This window comes from Trichosurus vulpecula, chromosome 4, assembly GCF_011100635.1.
Source record: "Trichosurus vulpecula isolate mTriVul1 chromosome 4, mTriVul1.pri, whole genome shotgun sequence".
NCBI classification, from domain to species: domain Eukaryota; kingdom Metazoa; phylum Chordata; class Mammalia; order Diprotodontia; family Phalangeridae; genus Trichosurus; species Trichosurus vulpecula.
The window spans coordinates 379,439,074-379,461,765 of NC_050576.1; positions in this window are offsets into that span (position 1 = coordinate 379,439,074).

Sequence of the window (22,692 nt, forward strand, 5' to 3'; positions counted from 1 at the left end):
TGTAAGATTGAGGCCCTTGAAGTTTACAAATTCTTGGGGTCAGGGCAGGAAAAATGGGAGACTACAGATGGGATTGTGGCCCCAAAACAAGGGCATCATTATAACACTGCAGATTATGAAATAGAAAAGAAAGGGCATGCAGTATTAAGGATGAATATACAAAAAGTTTTATTTTTAAAAAAGTGAAAGACTCTCAAAATAGGCAAAATGAACAACATTTTGGAAAGGGACACAATATACATAATTAGCATTACTGAAAGAAAGAAATTACTCAACCCCTCCAAAAGAACAGAAAAGCATTTCTATGAGACACACTAGTAATTACAATTGAGTAACTTCTAAAGATTCAAGAATGATTCCAAAGAATAATAAAACACAAAAAGAAGAATAAATAAGAAATGTAACTATCAAGGAAAAATTAATTAAGCCAAGTCATAGAGAATGTAGAACAAATGGCAGAGAAATGCCAAAACAGATTTTCTGAAAAAAGAAAATTCTCAGCTCTGGAGAGGAAAAAAATACTAAGGAAAAAAATATTAAAAAGACTTGAGATAGTTATAAGAAAAGGAAATTGAATTGAACACAAGATGCAATTTAAAAATGAAATTTTAAAGAACATTTTAGAGTCATTGTACATGTTCCAGAATATCCTAATTGAATTTAAAATGAAAACATGAATACTATACTTCAAGAAATCATACAGGAAATTGCCTAGTTCAACAGAATCCAAAGCACACCAATATAGAGAAACCACACATTTATCTCCTATATAAATATTATGGTCAAATATCAGAACTAGAGCATCAAATAACAAATATTACAGGCAAAGCATAAAAAGACATCCATCAAGATAAGTAAGTCATTCAGAATCATTTGTGACTACTAGTTTTTGAGAAATCAAAGGAAAAAATGGAATATGAGATTGTGAAAAGCAAAGGAGATAGAATAGAAAAACAAAATAAAATAACCTTGTGATGAAAAAAACTGACTTTCAGCTAAAGAGATGAATTCAAGCCTTGACTAAACGAAAGTAGAGTGCGCAGGGGATTTGAGATGCAAACTCATTAAACTAAGCATAACAATGGTGAAAAAGGAACTTTAGAAAAAAATATGATATATCATGGTGTCATAGAATGAAAAGCTATTCTTTCCATTTTACCACATGTCAGTAAAATGTTTTATTTTGGCCATAGTTATAAGCTGAGGAATAGAGAAATACCTCTGGCACTTAAAAAAAAGATTAGCTATGAGAGTATAGGTTTATAATTATAAACCATTTTCTTAAGTGTTTATCGCACACAGAAAATCCATAGTCATACGGGGCTCACAACCAGTGAGACGATGACCTTGAGATAATTTGTTGTATTCCTAGATAGAGGACAGGAATTTGCTAATCTGCTCATCTGTCTTTGATTTCAAGGATATGAGAAGGTAGGGTAGACCCTGTCAGTTCGAATTTTGGCAGACATCTTTAACTGAGGTGTGATACTTCTATAAACAACTTTCCCTAAAATAAGCAATGGCTTATAAAATATGTTTTCATCAGTTTGTAAGGAGATAATTGTCAAACATATTACGAAAGCTCAAAATTGTTTCATTTCTGGTTCCACTCAGCACTAAGACTTCAGGTTTCTCTCTCTTTTTGTCTAAGAAGATGACATTTTGAGTAGTGCTTTTATAGTCCATTACAGTTGTGGACAATGTGCCATGTCCATCAAGGCAGAAAATTCCATTCTGTAAATGTTTTCAGATGCTAAAAGGAATAGCAGTTCAAGTACCTCAAATCTTTTGATTGTATATGAAGCAAATAAAACACTATGATCTCCCAATATTCCCAAGTTTTCACTCAGGTTGAATTTCCATTTGCATCTCACACTACTGGCTTGCTACTTTAAATTTCTATCTGTATCACAAGGAGTATTTCCAACTATAAGATGTGTACTGACCTTGCTGGGAACTACCAAAATTCTTTTTTGTCTTTTGGTTTCTCTCACCCAAGATCTGGGGTAACAGCAAACAAAACAAATTGAAGGGGTTAGAAATGACTACCTGTTTACGTGGAAATGGAGTTACGTACTAAAATGACATTAGCAATGTCAGGGAAAGGAAAATATAGGATTTTTCAATCTTCCATCATAATAGACTTCAAGCCCCCTTGTTACTCCCATTTTACTTTACCTCTACAGATGTCATGCACTAACCCATCTAAAATTCTGTTACATTCCACTCTCTGATATTTCTATGTTCCTCATTGATATTTTTGCTATTTTCCTTCCTTCTTAGCCATCGTCCACTGAATCCCATTCTATTTGTGCTTCTTGCATCTGATGTTGTCATGACTGTTACTTTGGAAGCCATGACTATATTAGAATGAAACCAGCTAAGCCACATGTCTCTGTATTAGTCAACACATTTTTGGCCCTTTTTTAAACTCACTTCATAGGTTTCCCTTGCTGATCCACAGAAAGGGTTACTTAGGCTGCTGCCAAACATTATCGTCCACCTTTTTCAACAAAATTTCCCCTGTTCTTGCCTATGAATTCTCTTTACCTCTTTTCTAACTTAGGGTTCAGGCAATGTGCCCTCTCTATGATCAACACAGTATAGCAGAGCTTACAGTTTCTTTACATAACTGAGGAAAAATACCAACCTCTTTTGATATGACTTTTCAACTCCCATAATATCCGTGGTAGGTTGCATCCAGATATGCATTTTTTCCTGAGGCTTTAATAAATTCCAAGCAACACTAGAAGGGAGAGACAAAGGTTAGGAGCATTTGACACCATTCAACCTATCACTTAAAATCCTATATTCCCCTAACCTTGCAGATAATAAGAACTGTGGTTAGCAGAACTAAGACATTTGTTTATAATATAAGAGCTATCCAACCTTCTTGTTTCTGCACAAAATTGAGAAGGATGATAGTTTGAAAAAAAAGGTGCCTTCCAAGGCTGAATATCCAAATTAAACTGTCTTTAATGATTTAGAACACTTTGTAACAACAATCAAAAACAATCTTCAAACTTAATCAACAAAAGAAAGAGGGTTTTTTTGAGCTTCCATTATACAGGATGACATAACAGTTTTGAAATTAATTCAACAAACATTTGTTAAGCAATTATTATATGCAAAACAATGTGTCAGACACCCCTGAATACTAGCATATAAAAAGGTAGGCAATCCTATTTTGCAGTAAACAAACAATCAACAAGGAAATACAGATTTTAATCAGGTCTCACCTCTAATTTTGGTCATAGAAAGAATTTGGTAGCATGATTTAACATTAAAATAGTAGAGATCAAGTAGCTTTGTGTTGTAGATGTATGAGTGTGTGTGTGTGTTTGCTCTATGTATGTGTTTCTGTATTTGTGCATGTGTGTGTGTACTCCTCCTGTGAGGAACGAAAAGTGAAAGGACACTGGCCGTCCTGCTGGCTACTCATCTTGAAGTTATTCACTACCTGTTTGCCTTTAACTCTACGTCTCAGTAAAGTCATCAAGGAGATTCCCACTAGGATAAGGATTCACAAATCCATGAACCATCACACAGTCATTCATTTCGCTTTTAACTGCCCTAGGCTAGTGAATATGTGTTAATATGGGTGAGTGATGGAAGATGAATATGGAGTCAATGTCACAGGCAGAAAGAAGAAAGGTTGAAGAAAGAAGGTGACTAAGAAAATGTAAACAGTCCTACAGCAGTGTAATGAACAGCAAAAAAAAAAATTGGAGGGGAAATATTTTTACATGATGATTAAAAAAAAGTAGGAACATGAGGTTGTGTATTCAGAGAGGTGTTTATGATGAAAAGTGAAGCCATAGTTTGAAAGGGTCTGAGTGGGAGTGGTACAGCCTGGCAGAAACCAACCAGGCCCCCATCTATTCTACCATTGAATTTGAATTATTGAGCCATTTTTATAAGAGCAAGGGAGCATCCTGAAGTGAATAATGGCCAAATAGATTGACATTTATGCTAGCAAACACTATTTCACACTTGGAGACACCTGTGAATAATTTTTTTTTTTCAGTAGTCAGTGAGTATATGCCATTTCAAAGGACAGGGCAAGCCATCTGTTCATTGGTTAGTATCATTGATCAGTGTTATCGAATTGTCAATGTTTTTCTGTCATTGTACTAAATCAGCTTTCTGGAAATAGATAAAATTAGCCTTGAAGCAAATAAATCAATTTTACTATGAACTCCTCAATTATGATATTTTGGAAATGACGGAAATGACTACAGATGTCTGTGTCTATATCTATGTTTAAATCTACACCTATCAATACCCCGGATCCAGAATGGCCCAATGCTATTTCCAAAATTAATACCTTGTTGCTTATGATACATCCTGATGTGGTAGGTTATTTTAAAAAGACATTAAGCCATATCAAGGCAGCTGGACCATGAAATAGGTCTCATTTTTGGAAAACTTTGTGTGTCTCCCCCAGAGATGCTCCATTTATGTTCTTTAGAGAAAGCTAACATGATCTTGAGTATGTTAAAAATGTGGACCTAAATTAAAAGTTTAGACTCATTTATTTCCAGCTACAGTGACTTGTATTTTCAAGCCTCTCTGCAATTTTACCTAGAGAATTGTGCAGTTTTCATAGCCTTGATTGGATGATGACCATCTTTCTCTTTTACTGTAGCCTATTGACCTTTCATATACTTCCTTTTTTCTAAACAACCAGAAGCAAAATCAACCCTGTCTATTAAACGAATAGTTAATTGCTTGAGTACGAATCTTTAAATATCTATGATGTTATTTCTCACTCTTCTTAAAATGTAATGAGCAACTAAGTTACATTCACTACACATTATACACTAAATAATTGATAATCATTACTTAAAATATTCATCCATAATTTGTTATATCTGGTCCAGAGATTTAGAGTTTTAATGCGCATCACTTTTTTAAAGGTTTTGATTGCATGGCAGCATATTATGCATTTTGTAGTAAGAGTCTTGAAGTGATTTAGATCTCAGCTTGACTTAAAATGGTATACATGATTTAAAACTGTTTTTGAGTTCTTCCCAGGAGATAACTGATCATATTTTATAAGTGCCCCTAAACAACAACATAAGCAACAGGGTGCTTTCTTTGAATGTATTTATAATGCAAGTCATCTTAAACCATTGTGTGAAGAGGCTTTTTATTTTATTTATTTTTTTAAGTCTCAGAATGTTTCAAACCAACTGTATTCAGGAGCAAGTGATAAAACATTAATGAAAAGAGCTTCTGGAACATTCAAGGAAGGGAAATAGTCACTTCATTCTACATCAGACATTCAGAGAGATTAATCTGGAGCCCCTCTGCAGATATAGACAACTATAGTTCCTAATTATAGATATCCTTCCTAAGTCACTAGTGAAACAATCAACAAAGCCCAAGATTCATGGAGCCATGCTTGAAGCTCTATCTATTCCTGAACTTGAGCATGGTACCAAAAGTATGGAGTCACATATATCATTACTGTACTTGACTTTTGATTTGAATTCCAAGTAGTGCTTGTTAAAATTAGACAAGATGATATCACCTGCTGGTGATCATAGGAATGTGAGAAAATGGAGGGCTAGGAGGAGGACAGGAGCATTAGGCAGCAGATGCAAGTAGGTGAATGATTCCATTTCTGTCATAAACATCTGTCAGACCAAAGTGGTTTAGTCTGAGCAAATCATAGAACACGGTAGGAAAGACTTTCTCATTAGGTACAATTATGTAGATGTAGACAATTTGTTTCATTATGAAAATTCCTCCCCTCCCCACCCAGATACAATCATTGTATTTAAGTGACTGAGATGGTTGCCATTTCCTGCAAAACAGCCTTACATATGGGTTACAAAATAATCTGTCAAATCTATCAACCTGACAAAATTTCACAAGTCCTTCCCACATTTATCAATGTCATAGTGGTAATGTTTCACTAGCCTTTCCCACACTCATCAATGCCATAGTGAAATTGCAGTACACATAAGTGGCTCTAAGCAATAGAACACCAGGGTGGAAGTTCAGAATTTCAATTAAAAAAAGGTTGATAATTCTATTTCTCTTATGTCACAGTCATTTTCTTTCACCAAGGCTATAGTGCCACTTATTTATTTTTTTATAGAAGCAAGATTTGGTCCTATGCCAAAAATTATACAATAATCAATATTTATATTCCCAGAGAAATATTAATTTTACATAAATGAACACAGCATCTCATCTTTGCATTTGTTTCCTCTTTAAGTCTACAAGATGAGCCAATTCATTGGGTCTTGTAGCTAAAATGAACAGATAAAATGGGCAGAAGAGACTACCTGTCTCAGTTTTATTCCAGCACTGTTTTAGAAAGAGGGCTAAGTAGAACAATGACCAAAATAATCCAAAGAGAAACTTCAGTAAACTTCATAATCAACCAGAAGATTTAACATTGCCATCTACTTTAAGGCCTAATCTTCATACCATCCCCCAGTATTTTTATACTTCATCAATTTTCAAATATTCCCTTTTCTAATTTAAATGAATGAGGTTCCTAACACAGTCATTTTCCCCACATCCACATCTATAATTTCATTTTTGTCTCATATCTTGCCCCATTTGTGAGAAAGTTACTCCCTCTCCCTCATTATTTCATCAGCAGAACCTACTCTGTAACTATATGTATATATATATATATATATATATATATATATATATATATATATATATATATGTATGTGTGTGTGTGTGTGTGCATGTGTGTGCTTGTATTTAATGGCGGGAGTAGATTCCTAACCTATCTTTTATGTCCTATTGACCTTATTTCAATCTTAGATATTACGGATTTCTTAATTGAAATATTCGCTTTTTTTCCTTTTGTATAAAACAAGCACCTGATCATCATTTAGCCTTTTCAAGTTTTTCAAACTGGAATTTCTAGATTTCTCATTGTCTATTTTCTCAATATAAAGTTTGCATTTGTCTGAGGAATTTTTAAGACTACTTAGAAATCATTCAGTTTACTGAAGGTCCTTGTTTTCCCCATTTTACAGAATAGAATATTCTTCATTTTAAAGTTGGTCTTTTTCTTTTGTCTTGTTCTGTAGCTTATTTGAAACTTGCCTCTCCTTTTATATTATCTACACCAGGCCTGCCCAAAATGCAGCCCGCAAGCCTCATATGGCCCATATTGCAATTTATGCAGCTCACTTACAAGCCTAGAAATTACATAAATGCTTTAGTAAAGAAGCCAAGCGGAGCTACCACAGAGCTCTCACTAAAATGGCAAATCAAACTATACTGTCTATTGTTTCAATAAAAACCTAAGGTTGGACAGTCCTGATCTACACATATCTTTGATATAATCAAGAATGTAGACCCTTGACACTTGGAAGCATTGGCTTTTTGTGGTCACTGCCCTCAGCATACTAAATTTTAGATTTTTTAGAAGGTAATCCAGAGTTTCATAACCTCTGTTTAGGTTTCCTTTTGTCCTTATTTAAACCTTAGCTATGATTGAGTTTTAATGGAAATATTCTCCCTTATGCCACTGGATTCCCATGTGCTCTCTAGTTTGAAAATTTCTGAGCAGTTCACACATATTATTTCTTGAAATATAATATTTTTTTATTGTTTTAGTATAGCTCTCTGAAGAGCACAAGTTATCTCTCTTCACTTTTTTTCCCTATAAGACAGTTGTTTTACATTCCCCTTTAAAAAATGTCTCGTATCTGTAAGAGTTTAGACCTAACATGTTTTGAGTCCCTCATGTACATAAAAAGCCTATGTGTAAAGAGAAATTAATGCGTATTGATTTGTATAGATAATGTGTAGATGATCACAGTTTTCAATGGACCTGTGTGGCCCAAAGAAGTATAGAATAGACATCTCTACCCTCTTCTCTTTCTACCCTTCTTCAAGTGACACTCATTTCTGCCAGAAGGGGAAGCAGGAAATTGGGGACAGATGTCCTCAGAGAGAATGTATACTGGGCTAGGTGTATATCTCTCTACTCCCTTAAATATTGTTAGTCTAGGTCACATGATAGAGTTTAATCTACCCGCTGATTTCTTTCCCACTCTTAGTGTTAAAGGGCGAACCCATGCTTTATATTTAAGACTTAACTCCTTTCTTACATAATACCATTTCTACAATGTATGCACATGGCAAATAGCAAAGGAAAAAAAAACATTTATGCAAATTGGTAGCAAAAAAAGAAATCCGAGAAAGTATATATAGGAGGATATATACTAGACGATGCAGAGTGAAAAAAAATTCTTCCCTTTGTGACTGAGACAACTCATATCAACTGAGAGAGAGAGAGTTAATTCTAGATCTTACCCAAGGGAAAAAAAAAAACTCCCTGCAGTATCTAGTGTAGTAAGTAGTAAGCTGGGGATAGGGACATGATGGAGACTCCCAGAGGTGGAGTTCCTGAAGTGGAATTAACCTCTTCCATTTTCCTTCTCAAAGCTAGAAGCCGGAATCACTGGAAGAAAGTCAAAGCTTTAAGAGTTTTGAAGTCTTGAAGCTTGAAGAGTCCCAAAGAAGAATAAAAAAAGGTCTGAGCTGCCCCACTCTCATTTACTTCATTCTGCCCCTCATTCAGGACAGGGAATTCACCTTCACAAATGAGGAGTCACTTGCCAATAGTCTTTGAGACAAGGGTTACTTTGGAATGTTTTTCTTTTTAATCTGCTTGCTCAATGAAATTTTCTCAGTATTTCTACTAGCTTTGTAAATATTCTATCTTCTGTTCTACATTATTTGTTTTCCTTCAAAAGATATTCTCAGAAACTCTAATTCCATTTTTATCCTATGCTTCAATTCTTCGTTCATTTCTTTTAGTAGATTATTCATGTATCATTATCCTTGTTCAACATCCATTTTTTTCTAGTTTCTACTTGTAATTATGGTTGATTTTTTTCTAGAATTTTATGTTGTGGTTCCTTAGCCCACGATATTTTTTTTTAGTTTTACTAGGAAGTGTTCTATTGGTTTACCTAAATATCTGTGTTTGGCATGACTAATAATGGGATCTTTCTTTTTCGTTTCTTTCTCCACAGTTGTGTCTACAATTTTGTGGTTACTATAATTCCAGATGTTTGGTACAGGTCTGATGGTTTTATTTCAGGGCTGTAAACAGTTACATTGTACTCTTAGTCCTTAGTCTTGGCCTGGAGTAGGACAGCCAAAATACTTCTTTGTCTTGTCTCTTTCTATAATCTTGACCTCAAGACAAACAATGAAGTTCAAAAGGAGGCAGACAAGTCAGGGAATCAAGGTCTCTGTACCTTTCACTTTCATATAGTATTAAGTGGATTAACTGACCTTCTTTTAAAGCAGTCTCAGAGATCTTACTCCACCTGTAGTCTTGAACTAAGATGCCAAGCCAGAAAAGATACCTCCTGATTGCAACAGTATTATATGGGGCAACCATATGTTAGGACCACATAGTTTGAGATCTGACTGCATATATATATATATATATATATATATATATATATATATATATATGTAAAGAATGAATGTCCTGATCCTAATCTCTTTCTGCAGTCCTAAATGTGGTATGTGAGCTGGGATTGTTGTAAAATGTTTGCTATCCAGAGGTCCTGTGGGGGCGGAGCCAAGATGGCGGCTGGTAAGCAGGGAATAGTGTGAGCTCCGTACAGAGACCCACCAAAAACTTATAAAAAATGGCTCTGAACCAATTCTAGAACGGCAGAACCCACAAAACAGCAGAGGGAAGCAGGGCTCCAGCCCAGGACAGCCTGGATGGTCTCTGGGTGAGGTCTATCCCACACGGAGCTCGGAGCTGGGAGCTGGGAGCTGGGAACGGAGTGGAGCAGAGCCCAGCCTGAGCAGCGTGGACCATCCAGACCAGAAGCCGGGCGGAGGGGGCCCTAGCGCCCTGATTCAGTGAGCTGTGGCAGTTACGAGACTTCTCAACCCACAAACACCAAAGACAGTGGAGAAGGTTAGTGGGAAAAGCTGCGGGAGTGGAAGGAGTTCGTGGTTCGGCTTCCAGACCCAGGGGCAGCGGAGGTGGGGCAGCTACAGCTGTTGTTACTTCTGGCTCCAGGCCCACCTGGTGGGAGGAATTAAGTGGCGGATCAGAGCAGGGGTGCACAGCCTGCTGAAGATCTAAGCCCAGTTCGGGTTGGGGGTTCTTGGGGAAGGAGTAGTGCCGGTGTGGCAGAGCTGGCACCTCCCCTCCAAACGTGGAACATAGAACTCTGTAATCTACAAGCAGTCATACCCCACTGAAAAACTCAAGGGTCAAGTTAGTTGGTTGGGAATATGGCCAGGCAGCGAAAACGCACCCAGATTCACTCTCAGACTTTGCATTCTTTCTTTGCTGACAAAGAAGACCAAAACATACAGACAGAAGAAATTAATAAAGTCAAAGAGCCTACAACAGAAACCTCCAAGAAAAACAGGAACTGGTCCCAGGCCATGGAAGAGCTCAAAAAGGAGTTGGAAAAGCAAGTTAGAGAAGTAGAGGAAAAATTGGGAAAAGAAGTGAGAAGGATGCCAGAAAACCATGAAAAACAAGTCAATGACTTGCTAAAGGAGACCCAAAAAAATACTGAAAAATACACTGAAGAAAACAACACCTTAACAAACAGACTAACTCAAATGGCAAAAGAGCTCCAAAAAGCCAATGAGGAGAAGAATGCCTTGAAAGGCAGAATTAGCCAAATGGAAAAGGAGGTCCAAAAGATCACTGAAGAAAATACTACTTTAAAAATTAGATTGGAGCAAGTGGAAGCTAGTGACTTTATGAGAAATGAGGATATTATGAAACAGAACCAAAGGAATGAAAAAATGGAAGACAATGTGAAATATCTCCTTGGAAAAACCACTGACCTGGAAAATAGATCCGGGAGAGATAATTTAAAAATTATTGGACTACCTGAAAGCCGTGATCAAAAAAGAGCCTAGATACCATCTTTCAAGAAATTATCAAGGAGAACTGCCCTGATATTCTAGAGCCACAGGGCAAAATAGAAATTGAAAGAATCCATCCATCACCTCCTCAAATAGATCCCAAAAAGAAATCTCCTAGGAATATTGTCACCAAATTCCAGAGCTCCCAGATCAAGGAGAAAATACTGCAAGCAGCCAGAAAGAAACAATTTGAGTATTGTGGAAACCCAATCAGAATAACCCAAGATCTGGCAGCTTCTACATTAAGAGATCGAAGGGCTTGGAATGCGATATTCTGGAGGTCAATGGAGCTAGGATTAAAACCTAGAATCACCTACCCAGCAAAACTGAGTATCATGTTCCAAGGCAAAATATGGATTTTCAATAAAATAGAGGACTTTCAAACTTTCTCAGTGAAAAGACCAGAACTGAATAGAAAATTTGACTTTCAAACACAAGAATCAAGAGAAGCGTGAAAAGTTAATCAAGAAACGGAAATTGCAAGGGACTTACTAAAGTTGAACTGTTTTGTTTACATTCCTACGCGGAAAGATGATGTGTATGATTCATGAGACCTCAGTATCAGGGTAGTTGAAGGGAATATGCATATATATATGTTTATGTATATATATATAAGTGAATGTGTATGTATGTATAAAATGTTTGCTATCCTGTATTCCTGAGCTAGGTAATGGCCTAGACTGGAGCTATTTTGCTGCTTCTTACAGTCTTGTACAAGTTGGGGGAACTAAGGAAAAAGATTTTCTTGACAGGGAGACTAAGATGGGTGTTACTGATTTCTGAGACTTGTCTCTTTTTTTAAATTTTGGAACTGTGTTTCAGTCGGTAGGATAGGGTCTTCCTTTGCACTGGATCTCCTCTCACTTTCTCTATAACAAGGTTGCTAGCAGCTACTGAGTAAGACCAACAACACCAGCATGCAGAAGCTGCCAGCACAGATTCTTTGATTTGCTTTTCTAAGGAAAGCAACTTTAAGGGGTTAACAATCTTACTTTAATTAAACATACATATATCATTCACTTAGTTCAGGGGGAAAAGCCAGCACCCTGAACTTTATAGCAAATACAAACAGAAATTACAGAGACAATATAAATAGATTAAATCACAATATGTAGTTGTCAAGAAGAGAAGCACCAACATCTGGGTTTTCTTCAAAGCTGGGGGTGCTCCAGCAGCTACCCAGAGTCTCCACATCAACACTTCCAGTGAGTGAGAACCCCAAACAAAATGCTAACCTCTGAGCTTATATACCCTGTTCAGGGTCAAAGGGCATCACAAACATAGGACTCAAAGCCATGTAACCCAGGTTTTCCTAGTAAGGTAATGTAAGCAGGTCATCAAAGACTCCGGATTTAATCAAAGAAACAAAGGCCAGACTCATCAAAAGCACTTGATTACATAAGTGCTCCAAAAGAGAAAAGAGTAAAAAAAAAAGTCCCACCCTGCTTAACCTTACATTCTCCTCCTTTTCCTGCCTTCCCCCCCACCCTCCCTTTTCCTCACTTAATGTTGGGGAGGTTGTTGAGGGATCAGAAGGATAATTTCACTGGTCTTTCTCTTAGCTCATCTCTCTTTTCTATTTCTCCTAGAACTCTTGTTCATTTTTCCTGTTCTCTTAGTTCTGGAGTTAGCTGGGCTGGCCTGGAATCTTTAATATTTCCATTTTGACACAATTCTGCATATTTATTGCTATCTTTTTCTATTTGATACTTATTCATGATTTATTCATTAATTGATAATGTAATAAGTATTTTCTTAGGATTTTAAAAGAAATCTTCAGTTATAGCATTTTAAATATAGTAGTTGCTTACTAAATACTTGTTGAAACTAAAGTCTCCCTTTTGATACCATAAAAGTTACTGCATAGATGTGGTATTAGCTCAGAACTCAACTACTTTTGATTAGTTTCAGCAGTCTCTTTTGCAAAATTTGCACAGTCCAGGACAGAAAAACATTAGATTGATTTTTCTGAGCATGGAAATATATTTCTAAAACAACCTGGAATTATCAAGGAATCATTAAAAATAACCACTGTATCCCTGTTTAGATTTAATTGTTGAATGTAAAGTACTTTACTTGACTATTTGAAATAGCTAGTATCAAAAGGGAGACTTTAACAGTCATGAACTTATATGCCAGAATTATTCTTGGCTATGAGCTCAAAGCCATTGGAAACATTACCAAGAAACTTTTGACATGGTTGTAAAATAAAAACTAGTAAGAAAGTCCTTCTAGCTCAAGGTTCCCATAAATGCAGATCTATTAGCCTAGGGGAACATTTAGTTTCTACCTTCAGTCTTGGCAATGGCATGCTCTGATAATAGGTACATACAAAGGTTAACTAAGCCTGTGGAAAATGAGATGGGCTAGATAAATGATTGTGATCCTATTCAGGACAGAAGAATTAAATTTAATATTGTTTCCTTATCAAATCAAATATTTTGATCAAAGACTGTACCAAAAAATCAGTACCTGCTTGAGGAATGACCTGGAAATCCATAAAAATTGAATCAATGTAATCTTATGCTATTCCCCAAAACCTCCTCACTCTCTTCCTAAGTTCTCTATCTCAATAGATGGGAGGTTTTGAGCAAAGCAGAAAACAGAGAGGAATAAACTCGCCCAAGGTGATCCCCAGTGTCCTACAGAATGGCCTCTGAAATTGAGCACCTGAAATGAAGGATTCCCCCAGCATGTGTGAGGATTTACAAAATGCTATTTTCTGTTGCTATTTCTCCTAATTACATTGAAGCCTGTAATGTAACCTCTTCCTACCACCAACTTCTCTATTTCTGTTCCTGCTACCCCTTTTTTTGCAATTGGATCTCAAAGTTACTTTTTTATTTCTAACTCTTTTTATACATCCAATCAGTTATCAAATCTGCCTCTCTTTTGTCTCTCACATCTAAGTGTTTTCTCCCTATTTCTGTGGAAACTGTACTAGTTCACATACTCATTTTTTTCTCATCTGAATCAGTGTAATATTCTTCTAATTGAGCTTGTTGACTAAAATTTATTTTCTCTCCAAACATCCTTTCACAGTACTTGCTGAATAATACAATGCTCAGATTTTGTCCCTCTTATACTTAAAAACCTTTAATGGCTTCTTGTATAGCAAATAATTATAAATTATGTAGACATTCAATTTAGCTCAGAAGCATCCACTCATTTCTTTTATCAGGGTCTTAGATGGAGACACAGATAAAATGCTTATCAAATTTTCATAGGACACAGAACTGGAATAGCCAGCTAATACCTTGTTAGACATTCATGGGACCTAAATAAGCATAGCAATTAATGTAATCCAAACTTGGAATGGGCTTTCTTGGTATATTGTAGGTTCCCCATACCTATAAGTCTTTAAACAAAATCTATATGACCACTAGAGTGGTAGGAAGAAAGAGAGAAAGCAAGAGACAGACAAGCAGAAAGATAGAGACAGACATAGACATTCAGAGACAGTCAGAAAGACAGAGACAGAAATAGAGACAGAGACAGAGAGAGATAGAGTGTGATAGTTAATATCTATGTAACCAAAGTCCCATATAACCCAGCCCAAGCCTGATATCTCTTTCCCATACTAAATTTCTTATCCCTTTATTCTTTCTGTCCAATTGATATACTTGAAGGACAAAACACTTCTATTTCTACCTCCTTTGACTTTTACCAAAACAAATGAGGGAGATATACTTATTAGATTGTACTTTCAAAACCAGTAAGGACTTCTGTTCATCCAGTCCAACATTCTCATTTTAAAGTATCTTTTAGACAATTGGTATTTGTGTATGCACTTTTTTTCTACTCTAGAAGAGAATAATGCTGATCTGCATTCATAGAGACAGTTTCCTTCCCTGAAATTGCTTACACCATTTAAATCAAATGTATATAGTAAGAGGAAAAAAGTATCTTGGAAGACAAAAATATATCCTGTATTCTGTCTTTGTGTTTCTAGCATCTCACATAGTGACTTGAACACAGTAGGCTACTTTACAAATGTTTACCAAATTAAATCTTTGGTTCTTCCAATTCTGTAGCTGAGCAGGTTTGACAGATGGTACTCACTGCATTCTTTCAGATTTATTTTAATTTATTCATTTTAGCCAGACAAGCAGGGTCAAATGTGATAAAAAGACACTTCTTTTATTGTTGATGGAAATTGTTTGCAATAAACATAATTATTAGATTTTATATTTATATAGCACTTAACAGTTTATAAAACACTTTTACATGCATAATTCCATCTGATCCTCCATACAGTCCTGTGATAGTCATAATGGAGGAATTGTCTTCATTAAATAAGTAAGAATTAAAAGCCAGAGAGATTACATACTTTGTTCCAAACCACATAGGTTTTATTATTGCTGGAGAATCAATATGACCAATAGAAAGAGAAGAGATGTAGATTCATGTGATTTGAGTTCAGGTCATTGTTCTTCCATTTAATATTTGTTTCATTTGGACAAATCTCTTTAACTTGTTGAGCGTCATTTCCTTTATCTATTGTTTGGGGATGATCATGTTACCTGCAATAAGTACCTTCCCGATTTGGGAAGAAAATACATTTTAATATATAAAGTGATACACAAACATAAGTTATGACTACTGTACATGAAAGCTGATTTTCTTAGGCTAAATCATGATATGATTGGGGAATATCCATTCTTAGGGCAAAGAGATATGTCATCAATGCTAAACTTAGGGATATGAATGGACCCTATAAATTTAGCACAGAAAATTATTTAAAATTACTGAGTTCTGCACATCTCAGTCATTTCATCTCCAAATAGAAGCTGAGAGTTAGAGGCTTCTGTCATAGAAGAAATGGGAATTTGATGAATAAGCAGCAAAGATTCTTCAATATTACATACACACATATCAATGTATATATATATATATATATACATATATATGTGTATATAATATAGATGTGTGTGTATATATATATATATATATATATGTATGTATACACACACACATGATGATTAGTGTAATAATGAATTCTCTTCAGTGGCTACATGTATTCAAATATCCACTACTCAAAATTATAACTATGCTAATCATGGTAATGGTTTTCAGACTAATGGAAACGTGTAGTACAAATTCAAATAATTGCTTCAGATGATCTGTTTTTCACACTAATAGGCACCTTACTGTTCTCCATTATTCTGGGACAATGAATAGAAGATCTATACACATATGTATATATGCATGTAAATATGTGTGTATATATACACACATATACACATACACATACATACACACATGCACACACACACACGCGCGCACACACACACACTTTCAAGAAGGGATTGAGGAGTTGAATTCTGGGAGCCAAGATGGCAGAATTAGCAGTAAATCCCTGTGACTCTCTCATATCACCTCCAAATGACCATAAAATAGCAGCCCAAAACAAATCCTGGAACATTAGAACAAGCAAAAAGACAGGATGAAACGATATTTTAGCCCAAGAAATTTGTAAGATTGGCAAGAAAGGTCCATTTCACTCAGGTAAAAGAGGAGCACATTCAAGGACAGGAAGAATCCCAGCAAACCAGCAGCAAGTGTCACCTCAGTGAACCAGTGGTTGTTCCTGAGCCACAGTGTAGTGGGGCAGGCAAACGCCACCCCCTCCATGTTGTCTCTTAGTATAGCCAGGAGAACCCGTGGACACCAGCTACAAGAACCACCATGTGCTACAGTATAGCCCAGGGCAAACAAGCATCCTACAGTGGCCAGACCCCCACATTCTTCAGTCTAGCCCCGGGGAAAGGCAGAAACACCACACCAAGGCTCAATATATTCCAGACACCACCACTAGGATCTCAACTCATCACCTGGTAAGCTGCCAGACCTTATAGACTCCAGCAGTACCAGCTAGCCCCTACTCAACCACCTCAGCACAGCACCAGACATGAGGGTTCCCTGGGGGCCACAGGGCAACATCAGCACAGCACTAGGTAAAGAGCAAGGGCTTGCAGCCACTGGCATAAAAAGCATGAGATGGTGCCTCTTCTTTTCTGAATGAGGAGCTCAAATTTAAAGGAAAGGAAATAGCTCCCCCACCCCAAATAAAAAAAAATCTGAACATAGAAAGTTATTATATTGAGAAACTCAGAAGAGGACCACAATGTCAAAACACCTATGGGTAAACCCCGCCTCCCCAAAATGGGAAGTGGTCTCAATCCCAGAAAGAACTCATGGAAGAGCTTAAAAAGGAGCTTATAAATCAAAGAGAGGTAGAAGAAAAAAATGGGAAAAGAAATGAGAGTGACATAAGAGAATCATGAAAAAAGAATCAATAGGTTGGAAAACTGCTTAAAAAGTAGATAAAAAAGAAAACAACCCCTTAAGGAGGCAAATTGGCCAAATGAAAAAATACACAAGCTAACTGAGGGAAAGAACACCTTAAAAGTTAGAACTGTGGAGTAGACATCAAGAATCAATCAAACAAATTCTGAAGAATGAAAAAAATGGCAGAAAATGTAAAATACTCCACTGGAAAAACAACTGACCTAGAAAATAGATCCAGGAAAGACAGAATCAGAAGCATTGGACTACCTGAGAGCCACAATCAAAAGAAGGACCTGATATCAGAAATGGAGGGTGAAACGGGCATTGAAAGTATTCAATTATGACCTCAGAACAGAGATCCCAAAATAAAAACTGCAAAGAACATTATAGTCAAATTTCAGAACCATAATATTAAGTAAAAAAATATCACAAATTGTCAGAAAGAAACAATTCAGATATGAAGGAGTCACAATCAGGGTTACACAGGACTCAGCGGGGGTCATAGAACACAATATTTCAGAATGCAAAGGAGCCAGGACTACAACCAACAATCACGTACCCAGCAAAATTAAGTATAATGCATCAAGAAAAAAAGTGGTCATTCAACGAAGTAGAAGGATTTCAAGCTTCTGTAAGAAGACTAGAACTAAACCAAAAATTTGACCTCCACTATTAAGAGCCAAGAGAATCATAAACAGATAAAAAAGGGGAAAGAAAACATAAGGGACTCAATAGAGCTAAACGATTCAGGTTCCTACAAGGGAAGATAATACTTGCAATTATTAAAAATTATATCACTAATAGTACAGCTAGAAGTAATATGCATAGACAGAGGGTACGAGTATAAGACAAATTTAACATAACATTGTAAAAGTATTAAGCGATGAGAAAGAGTACTACAATGAGTGCAGAAGGAATAGTGAGGTAGAATGGGATAAATTATTTCACATAAAGAGGTATGAAAGACCTATTACAGTAGAGGGAAAAATGGGAGGGTAGGTGACATGCATCACTTGAACTTTACTCTCATCAGTATTGGCTGAAAGAGGGAATCATATACACAATCAGTTGAATACAGAACTTTACCTTATATGACAGGGAAGTATGAGATCAAGTAAAATGGAGGGTGGGGACTGACAGAGGGGAGGTCAGATCAGAGGAGGTGGTAGACAGATGTCAAACACTGGTGAGGAATGAAAGGGGGAAAGGAGAGAAGATAGTCAGGAGGAAGAAGAGGATTGAGATACACACATAGGTTGTAATCATAACTGTAACATGAATGGGATGAACTCTCCAATGAAGCAGATGTGGATGGCAGATAGGAGCCTGCATGTGGAAAAAAGGGGGTTCTAACAAACTACTTTGCATTTTGTAGAACTTGGCTCATTAAACAAATTTTTTTTAAAATTTTATTAGTAATAAGACTTCTCATACCCTAACATTTATTGCTTAAAAGAAGTGAAAAGAATTCATAGAGCAATTGGCATTTTCACTTCAGCCTGGGGACATAGGGAGTAGTAAAATATTTCTTATTGGGGGGTGGGGGGAAGGCAATGCAATTGGAGTTAAGTGACCTGCCCAAGGTGTGTAGTAGGTGTGTAGTAGGTGTTTCAACTGCCTGAGGCCAAATTTGAACTCAGGTCCTCCTAACACTAGGGCTGGTGCTCTACTCACTGTACCAACTAGCTACTCCAGTAAGACATTTCTAAAAGAAAAGTTGAGCTATTTTTTCAATGTGTAGAAGTTGCAAGTGAAGTAGGTTTTGGTTCAGAGTGGGGGGAAATGCTTCCAAGTGATTAGAGCTGTCCTGCCTCAGAAGATGGCAGATTTCCTATTAGAAGAGGTTTTCAAGCAGAGGCTGAATGGCTACTTTCCATGTGTGTCATGGAAAGGAATCCTTTTGAGCATATGGATTAGGCTGGGGTAATCTCTGAATTCTTTTCCAACTCTGAATATCTATGGATCTTCAATCTATTGCATCAGAGACAGTCATTATTCTAGTTGTTAAGAAGACCTTTCTGGCTGAAGAGCTAAAATGAAAAAAAAAAAAAGGAATAGGAGAGAGTGAATTTTGAAATGAATCATGGCAGCTACCCTAACTGTCAGGGAAGAGGCACTTCAAGAAGATGGCACAAAAAGAGAGCCATACAAAGAGTTTCTAGTGCTTTGCATTTTTTATTTTATTCTAAAATGCTACAAAGTACAGTGGACTCTAAAGTAGTAACTATATCTTGGGTAAAATTAAACCACAGGATCACAGATCTTCAGTTGGAAGGAGACCATAGTGATCATGTAATATAATCCAATCCTTTCATTTTACAGAAAGGCAAACCAAAGCCCAGAGACAAGAAACACCCAAGGACACAGAAACAATAAACAATAGATTTAGAAACTTGAAATAAGATTTGCTTCCAAAGCCAGTCCTCTTTCAATTTCACCATATTCTTGAGTTGTGTCTTTCCTACGGATGAGAAAATGAATAGATATGGGAAAAATAATGTGTTTCATGAGTCATCTGGTTCATCCATTTCTCATGACAGAATATTAAACTATTTGGAGACCCACCTCACCACTTTATCAATGCAGAAAACACCAAAGGAGCAAAGAGTCTCAACATTATCATGCCCATAACAGTAGAAGCCAAATTTGAAACTAAGTCTTCTGGATCAAAGTTTGTAGCAGTTCTCACTATAGCACACAATCTCTATGAAAATAAGAAAAAAATTTTCAAAATTATACACTGCTTTAAGTTTGGCAAAACTCTTAAAACAGAAATTCAGTTAGCCCTCACAACAGAGCTCGGAGTGAGATGCTTTTTTATGTAGAGGAGAAAATTGAGGAATACAGAGTATATAAGGGTCATAAATTGGTAAGTGTCTGAGACTGGATATTAGCAGAGGTCTTCTTAATTCCAAGTAGCACACTTTATATATTATACCATTTAACTACTTATAACTTGTTTACATCAATTCTATTATAATTAAACCACGCAATATTACAAATTTTATTTTTCTAACACCATGAAACACTATTGTAAATAAGAGGGCTTTTTATAATTTTTATATAATTTTAATATATTATAATTTAATATAATTTCAAAATAATTAAAATTTTATAAATGTATTTATTTTCACATTGTCAAAGGCAAATTTTACATTATATTTGAAGCTAGTGACTTTCAAAAATGAGTGTGTTTACTTCATGGTTTCCCAATACACTGGCATTGAAATTTAGCTATTTTATTCATTTATAGCAGATTATTTGAAAAAAAATCATCATTAAATGCATGGTTGGTATAGAATTTAAATAAATTATTATGTGACCGCTAGTTAATATATTTTAAATCTAAAATTATTAAAAACATGGGTATTTAAAAATTCATAAAAAATGTTTATAAATGAGTTCAAAGAGCACAACACTTCTTGACCTAAAGAGAAATATACGTAAAAACAAATTTAAAAGGCACATAAATTTCCATAGTAGGTTACTCAACTTAAGGATGATGATGTTCCCTTCACTGAGTAATGAGGCCCTCAAACTTATATATGCAACATAAATGGCATTATATGAATTATGAATATCAGAATTTTACTAGAGAAAGATGATAGATCTATCAAAATGATGAAAATATTACTGTCTAATAAGAGGAATTCATAATACCACATAAAAGTAGACCCTTCATAAATGCATTTTTGATGACTGCAAAAGAACATATGTAAAATCAATTTACATGCTTAGAAATATATTACTTTTTCCTTACCTGCAATGACTCTTTATTGGTTTTAATTGTGGGTATTCAGTTCTTTTTTCTTTATGTGTTTTTCCCTTTATCCTTAGATTGCCTCTCTAGGCCATTTGCATTTTTCCTCAGGTGTATAAAACTATTTATTTTTAATAGCTAAAACAGAATTCTGAGTGGAGTTCTTTTATATACCTTTGAAAACTGTATTAATAGGCAGAGCCAAGATGGTAGAGTAAAAGCACGGAATTGCTTAAGTTCTCCGCCAAGCCACTTCAAATACCTGTGAAAATGATTCTAAACAAATTCTATAGTTACAGAATCCACAAAATGACAGACTGATACAAATCTCCAGCCCAAGACAACCTTGCGGGTCGACAAGAAAAGTCAATCCCACCCAGCTGGGCCACACTAACAGAGAGAGGGCTGGAGCAGCCCTCAGGGGACAGAATCACTGGCACTTGTGTTGGTTTCCAGATTTCTCAACCCACAAATGCCAAAGGCAACATATAAGGTGCCAAGAAGTATCTCTGAAAACAGCTGGGCAAAACCCTTGAAGCTTGGGACAGTGCACTCTCCACTCTGGAAGCTTAGTCCTACCTGGACAAATAGTTGAAAAGTCAAGTAACTGAAAGGAAAAATGAGCAAAGAGCATAAAACATTCCAGACTACAGAATCTTAATTTGGTGACAAAGTTGTAATTCAAACTCTTGTGGAAATCAATGCTGAAAACGAAAAATTGATTTCCATAAGAGTTTGAATGACAAATTTTCTCCCCATTTCTACCCTCCCCACCACTCCAAGATGGCATATATTCTGATCGCCCCATTCCCCAGTCAGCCCTCCCTTCTGTCATTCCACTGTCCCCCATTCCCTATTCTATTACTTTCTTGTAGGGCAAGATAGATTTCTATGCCCCACTGCCTGTATATCTTATTTCCTAGTTGCATGTAAAAACTTTTTTTTGAACTCAATAGTTGATGATAAATCCATTATGAATTCTACTAGTAATACATTCTGATAGACTTATATAATTTTTAAGACTCAATCTTAATTTGGTTGTTTCATAAGGAAAAGATAGACAAATTTCATAATATTCTGGAAAACTATAAGATCTTATCAAGGTGTTTAAAAAATAATGAAATAAGCTTTTTTTCCCCCAATTTTAATTGAATAAGGGGGAAAATGTATTTTAGGACTCTTCTAGTTTTAGCATTGTAAATCTCTATCCTCTTTCCCATCTCCCCCAAACCCACATTCATGTACTTTCATTATCTTGTTTTTTTTTAATTCATTTATTTATTTAAAAATTCTTTTCTGTTTAAATTTTCTCCCTTCTTCCTACACCCTCCATCACCCACTGAGAAGGCAAACAATATGATCCCAATTATACATGTGAAATAATGCAAAACATATTTCCATGTTATCCATATTTCAAAAACAAAAACAAGAAAAATAAAGAAAGCAAGAAATTTATATTTCAGTTTGCACTCAGAGTTCATCATTTCTCTATCTGGAGGTGGATAGTATTTTTAATTGTGAGTATAACACAGTAGCCACATCTTTCACAGTTCATTGTTATTACTACATTGCTGTTACTGTGCATAATGATCTTCTGTTCTCATTTCACCTGGCATCAGTTCACATTGATTTTCCCATGGTTTTTTTTCCCTAAAACCATGCCTCTTATCCTTTCCCATAGCACAATGGTACTCCATCACTATCATATGCCACAACTTCTTTTGCTATTT